The sequence below is a fragment of the Topomyia yanbarensis genome, unplaced genomic scaffold, assembly GCF_030247195.1.
Source record: "Topomyia yanbarensis strain Yona2022 unplaced genomic scaffold, ASM3024719v1 HiC_scaffold_23, whole genome shotgun sequence".
NCBI classification, from domain to species: Eukaryota; Metazoa; Arthropoda; class Insecta; order Diptera; family Culicidae; genus Topomyia; species Topomyia yanbarensis.
This window is the reverse complement of record NW_026683415.1, coordinates 119,448-127,490: the sequence shown is the minus strand read 5'-3', so window position 1 is coordinate 127,490 and position 8,043 is coordinate 119,448.

Below are 8,043 nucleotides of genomic sequence, written 5' to 3'. Positions count from 1 at the left end.
ATTTGGTATAGAATCAGGGCCAGTAAGGAGGGGCGAAAAATTTAACGCTACGGTCGTAACCGAACCATCAGTGAAAAGCGACTTTTCTTCTAATGATGTAATTATGGCCCATATACTCGTAAATGGCTAATACTATCATCTAAATACTACATTTGAATGTTATTTAATTTGACACTTTTGCGAACGATTTAAAGTTGAATTACGGCAATTTCTTAAGGAGATCCGGGATGGTAAAAATAAGTGGTCGTGTGATCAACCCCTTAGTTTTTCATTAACTTAGCACAGTCTCCTCAGAACGATATTCGGTTCCTATCAGCTTCCAAATCTTTTCCAAGCTCATACAGCTTATCCAAATATGACAAATCTTTGTAGTTGTCAGCACTCAGCGGATCACTGGCAATTTCATTCGTTGCACCATGGTCCTCCAATTCATAGTCGAAGTACTGCGAAACAAATGGAAAATCGATTTTTTTGTTATACTGATTCAAGTTAAAATCACCTGTGCGTTTGAATATATTATGCAATGCATCAATATTACGCTAACGAAAAATATTCTTGGATCCATTTTGAGTAGCTGCTTGAATTATTCTGCCTCTTCTATTCTAGCTTTCTTCGTCTCAAAGTTTGTTTTTGTTTTTCAAGTTACTCTCGTCGTGCAAAAACTAATTTGCGTATTAATTGATTCCGAACGGTAAGACTCAGTACTACTAAATTTGTTTTGATGTGGTCGGAAGTTTACAAATATGAACCGTTGCATGGTAGTATGGTTTATAAGGGGTTACATACCTTTTTGAGATACAAATGTCAATAAAGCTTGAATGTACGTAAAGGCATAAACCAGTGATATCATTGCATCAAACTTTTAGTATTTTGGTAGTACATTTTTGAGCGAAATAAACAAGCAAAATATGTTGATAATTGGCGGAGTTACAGAGCTGTCACCATTCACTCAAATTCAATCCGAATGAACCTCAATACAGTTCAGCAAAACGCTTGCCTTCACCCCAACCGAAAAAAATGCCGCTATGGATACCGAAGCAACAATACGAAGAAACAGAAACAGGAGCGAATATATCCACACGTGCTTGCATAAGCACGTATCATTATAATGATGAACAGCTGTGAGTATCATCGAGAGAGAGAGAGAGAGAGAGAAAATATAACAGTATTCTCTTTTCTCTTGAATAGGGGTCGTTTGTTGCTTGGTTGGTTATTTGGTGGAATTGGTTCACGAACATACAAGCTGTTGAATCATTCAGATTCATTGTGTAATGCTGAATTTGAATATAAAATTCATCTGGCCACATTAGCGGTTTTCAGCGTATTTCGCTACGTCAGTCAAGGTTGGACAGAGAATGCACAAAAATAGCAAACGAAAAAAGCAGTTTTTTCCACACCGAGTGTTAGATCTTCGGAAATCGTGGATATTCAAACATCGATATGCATTTCATCAGTTTTTTGGATGTTGGTTCCTCAAATGATTCAGCCCAACACATATAGGTTCAGTTTTTTCTAACATTGTATCTCTAGCTTACGAATATTTGGAATTTTATAATCGTGAACCAAAACGAAGTGGTCATAAGCTTGGTTATGTTATTCGCATTTAACAAGGGCAATATATGTTTCAAACTATGATGTACTACATTCTTTTTCTAAATGTTGTACACAGGCCCGTGCGCAGAAAATTCACAAGGGGAGGGGTTTGATTTTTTTTAACATTTATTTTAAAAGAAACGTACAGAAACCCTCAAACTTTGCAGATTTTTTCAGAGGCCTGAACCTAGTCTAGTGAACCAAACGAATCTGCTCAACAAATTGGGTATATGTTTGTTATCGAGAAGGAGTCATCAAAAGACACCGCCCAAGTAACAATTGAAGTTTTATAGCACGCTACAAGTTCAATCTAAGTTTTATGAGTGGCTATAAAACTATCATAAAACCACAATTGTTACTAGGGCGCTGCATAGTGGTCGGAAACCACAAAAACGTGAACTTAATTCACTAGAGGCCAAACCATCGAATATATTCACAGGGTATCTTTGGACGAATTGTTCCTAAGAATATTCCTCACAATCTGATTAAAATTAGAATTGGGCATGGCTACGATCAAATTAAAAAAATTAACTTTTTATGCTGACGAGGTAGAAAGTCGGTGTCTTCGACAATGTTTTAGAAATGCTCGTGATAAAGAATTTTGTTGAGCTAGTTGAACTTGTATACAATATATATATATATATATATATATATATATATATATATATATATATATATATATATATATATATATATATATATATATATATATATATATATATATATATATATATATATATATATATATATATATATATATATATATATATATATATATATATATATATATATATATATATATATATATATATATATATATATATATATATATATATATATATATTATGTATATTATGTCAATCGTTCATTATGCCTAATGTCCATTATGGCTAAGATGCTTATGCCTATCGTATGTATGCCTAACGTAGAGTAGAATGGAGTCAAATAGGTATGGGGGTACAACAGGTATATGACATTATCTTTGCTACTGTATTGCAGAGGTCGCTCGTGTTCGATGAATTTGATACATGGTATAGAACCAATGTAGTATACACAGGTATGGCGAAGAAGGCACTTTGGTATTCGTAAGATGAATTTTACATGAGTGGTGTGAGTGATCACAGAATAAATCGACTTGCTTTCGTCATACCGCTCGTTCCGCTCCCATTGAATCGTGTGAACGTTATGACGTCGACCCGTTGTGTTTCTGGATTGTTTACATATTTTTGGTTGCCAACACTAGCAAACCGTGTGTTTTGCCACACCTATATATACAACATTGGTATAGAACAGAGTCAAAATTTCTCAAGGGACCCATCAAATTAGGTGATATCGCAAATTCGATGGAAAAGCCAATTTTTCAAAATCTGTGAAATTTTCATCAAAATGCCAAAAATCTGCCATCTGTGAAAAAGAATCTGTGATCAAAAATTGTGAAAAAAAATCTGTGACATTACAGAAAAATCTGGAACCCTGCCTACAAATTAGATATATCTACCTACCTGGATGCATAGAAGGAGAGTGACGACACTGTCAAAATTGGAATAATTCTTATTTGTCAGTGTCATTCCAAACGAGTCAAATTAATGTATTTTGACAGTTCGTTTGGAATATCACTGGCGGATAATCATGGCAGTTTTCTTCACTCTGCTACCTACACATTCGCCTTAAACGTTGAACCCAAGCGTACAAAGCCAACGCTGAAGATGATGGGTAGAGCGAAAGAGACAACTAGTACCACGACACTATGTTAACCGTATTTGCAAATGGAGCTAGACTGTACAAGCGATTTTGTGTACGAATAATTCTTGAGCGTTTTTGCCTTTCTCATATAGAAAGGTTATGAAATTCTCTCTGAAAAACGTCAACCTAATCCCGGCCCGGAGGGCCGAGTGTCATATCCCATTCGACTCAGTTCGTCGAGATCGGAAAAAGTCTGTATGTGTGTATGTATGTGTGTGTGTGTATGTGTGTGTGTATGTGTGTGTGTATGTATGTGCGTATGTGTCAAATAATGTCACTCATTTTTCTCAGAGATGGCTGGACCCAAACTTAGTCTCAAATGAAAGGTGCAACCTTCCCATCGGCTGCTATTGAATTTTGGATCGATCGGAATTCTGGTTCCGGAATTACGGGTTTCAGAGTGCGGCCACACAGAAATTTCTCATAAAAACTATAGGAAAAATTAAAAATAGAATTTTTATTTTTGATGCTAAATGTATTCAAGGTGCATAAAACGTCGAGATTTGATGCAAACACGAAAAAAATTTGACGAAGATTCACTTTTTTGGATTTTACACATTTTTGCCTTTCTCATATAGAAAGGTTATGCAATCACTCTGAAAAACGTCAACCTAATCCCGGCCAAATTTTTTTTTCGACTCGTATAAGGTTTCTGGATTTTAACAGGGGCGTAGTTGATGGTTTACGGAGAGGGGTTACACCCCCCTCTACTGTTCACTCCCCTCCTTTAAAAATCTCCTTAAATCACCCCTCAGACCACCACCTCATACCCCTCCCTTTCAACCCCATCATCTTTAAACCACCACTATATTACAAAGCATACCAATTTAAGCTGGGGAGTCGTTCGTTCATGGGACTTTCGCCCTCCTCACATACCCATCCCCGCATGACAAAATGAGTTAGCAAGCAGATAACATTGATCTAATGCTGATTAGGCTAATGGAGTATGATATTTTTTTGTTTCAAGTGTTTCACCGTCGACACGTAGCTCATCAAGTTCGTGGCTGGCATGCCATTGTGTATAAGTGCAATGTGTACTAAGAATGTAATGGACATTTCCACAATTATGTTGAACATAAAAAGCCTCCGTGCCATAGTTTAGAGAAATGAGAAAGGCACAATTGCACCGCTAGGTGGATTAAAACAGGTTTTTTTTTTTCAAAATGACATATCTACAATGAGTGACCTTCATTGTTTACTTTCTCTTCTGTTAATAATTCGGTCGCTTTAACATTTATCCCTCAACTCTTTGCATAATATGCTAGACAAATAACTGTCTTTCGATCTGCACTGTAAAATAAGTGAAAAGTGTTATAGTGACGCATTAAAAATCGAAAGAGAAAGTAAACAAAGAGAGTCACTCATTGTAGATATGTCGTTTTAACTATGGAGTAGATATGGATATAGTTATTAGTGATGATATGGTTATAGAAAATTTTGCTTAACCTGAAACTGATCTTGGCCTTCAAAATGATGTCACACATCAATTTCTGTCATTTCCTGATCAAGCCCGTTCCAAAAATTGCTATAATGTCAGGGATCCTAACATCAATTTTCCCCGCTTATTCGTTAAGCCCGGCCCAAAAATACCAATGTTTAGGTTACCGAGACTATTGCCCAACCGAAAGTCGCCTTCTTGGATTTCAAAATGGTGCCAAGCATCCTTTTCCAACATGGAGGAAGTAAACCCGGATTTATCGGTCCCCGATTTAGACTGCCTCAGATTTTGTCATCCTTTAACCCGATTTTGTCAGCCCCATAATGAATTATGTCCGATGGGCTCTAGCAAACGAACCAAGCCGGATTCGATCTATACCGTTGTTGAGCATTTTAAGAATGCAAAAAATGTAAAAATAAAAAAGCGCGAAATGTATACTAAAAAATCCAAAAGGGTTATGAGACTACGTCTAGGGACAAAAAATAAACAAAATACACCGACGGACTCAACAAAACTGGTTTTTACCGTACTCGTGAACCCCGTTCCAAAAATACCGATACCGCCGAGTTATCGAGAATATTGCTCAACCGAAGGTAGCGACCTTGGATATCAAAATAGCACAAAACATCCATTTTCATCATCTACTTGTCAACCTCTTTCTAAAAATGTCCACATTGTTAGGGTTATCGAAGATATCATTCAACCGGAAGTTGCCATCTTGGATTGCAAAAAGGTTCCACTTTTCCATTTTTAACATCTACTTGTCAAGCCCTGTCCAAAAATACCCATATTGTTAGAGTTAGGGAATATTGCTCAATCAACGCATTTTAATAAGACTGTAAAGAAAAATCCTAAATAACGAACACTTCTTTTACGAACTAATTTAATTTACGAACGCCCGGTTTGGTTTGTAAACGTAGGTTCCAGTGTATTAGTTACGGCGCACAGTGGCGGGTCTTCAAACAAAAGTCGGACAAAACCTCAAATGTTACCTAATTTGGCTGAAAATCACAAATTACGGTAATTTTGAGGTGCTGAGCTCATTTTTGATGTCAAAAGTTGTAAAATATTAAATGAATTTTTCCATACAGTGTCATTGAACCTTTCTTATAACTATGATCCCATTTTCATGATAGATTTTCCGTTACTGTTCACCAATGTCAACAATATCATAAAAATGAAGAACAATACTTTAAATCTATTGTATAACATGTTGGTTTACTGTAGATTGTCTAACTATTTTACACAAAACACCCTGCGCCTCCATATCAGCAACAAAGCTTCAAAATCTCCTTAAACCTTTTTGCGCACCTAGGCGCAGAACGAGACCATGATATTCGAAAAGTAGAGGTTATTTACCATAGAATGTATACTATGTGACCGTTCCGAAATGATTCCGAAATTTGTTCAGAATACATTAGTGAAAAAAGTATTTTTGATCTGACCACCTCAAACAAATTTGAACTAAAAAGTCATAGTTCCAAGCAAATTTACTTAATCTAATTTATTCACTAACCAAGTCCTTTCGTTCCTCTACACAATGAAACTAGTTGTGCTAAAATCGGACCAAAATCAAAAGAGCAACATGCATTTGAAGTGAACAGAGCAATGGTGGTTTCGGAAATGAAAATCATTAAAAAGTCCGGACTTTGATACGTTTAAACTCATGTTAAAAATCATGTTCTTATCCAATGATCATAATATTTTGAATATACATCATTCAATACATGATAAATTTATGAAAAATAGAAAATATTAATATTTCAAAAATAAATTTTTGAGGTTTTGGCCAGCCTCCAGCCACTGTGCGGCGTCGTTTATTTTTTCGCGTTTCGTTCGGTGAAAACGCATTGTCTTTCCTCCACATTGCAGTACATTTTATCAATGTAAAGAATTGATGTAAAAATTGATGATAGGTCAGTCGTTTGGGGGCATCATAGGTCACTACCATAATGTAACCCCAAAAACCTGTTTTAATCCACCTAGCGGTGCAATTGTGCCTTTCTCATTTCTCTAAACTATAGCACGGAGGCTTTTTATGTTCAACATAGTTGTGGAAATGTCCATTACATTCTTAGTACACTTTGCATTTATACACAATGGCTTGCCAGCCACGAACTTGATGAGCTACGTGTCGACGGTGAAACACTTGAAACAAAAAAATATCGTACTTCATTAGCCTAATCAGTATTAGATCAATGTTATCTGCTTGCTAACTCATTTTGTCATGCGGGGGTGGGTATGTGAGGAGGGCGAAAGTTCCATGAACGAACGACTCCCCAGCTTTAATTGGTATGCTTTGTGATATAGTGGCGGTTTAAAGATGATGGGCAAATCGGTCCAGCCATCTCTGAGAAAAATGAGTGACATTATTTGACACATACGCACATACATACACACACACATACACACACATACACACATACATACACACATACACGCACACATACAGACTTTTTCCGATCTCGATGAACTGAGTCGAATGGGATATGACACTCGGCTCTCCGGGCCGGGATTAGGTTGACGTTTTTCAGAGTGATTGCATAACCTTTCTATATGAGAAAGGCAAAAACGTGAAGAGGACATAAAATACGCAATTGCAGCTGTTCAAAATTGCGCCAGTATTCGATCAACCTCCAAACAATCCAACATTCCGTTTGAAACATTACGTGCTCGTGTGAATGGAAAGTTCTCGTCATCAGTGAAACCGCGTCAGATATTTCGCGTGAGTTAGCAATATAATAATTAAGGTGTTGTTAAAGAAGTAGACGAAAAGACATCGTCGAGAAACAGAAGAAAAAGGATTAAAAAATGCGCCGATGCTCAAACGTGGTCGCCCCACAGCTAAGCAATCACAAGAGTCGGAATACATAACATCCGTTACACACTCTGGCGACGACGAGGACACCAAAGAAATCATTCACAAGTTTTTACATTTCCTTTCGCGGTTTCATCATTTTTTACAACATTTGCCACTTCCTCATTGTCTTACCTGAATGACGTCAACGGATTCCATTTATTAATTGTGTTATTTTTTTACATAATCTGCAGTATTCATACTCTTCAAATAAAAGTTGAACCGCTGATTTTCTAGCCGTGCATATTTTTATTTTATCTCGAATACCTATCGTATCCCAAGATTTCAATAACTTTCAAAAAAAGTACCTTCGCCTTATTGGATATAGCTTGAAAAATATTTAGCCAGACATAATATCATTATTGTGAACATGTGGTCTGATGTATAACCTTTCCAACTAGTGCTTATTTGT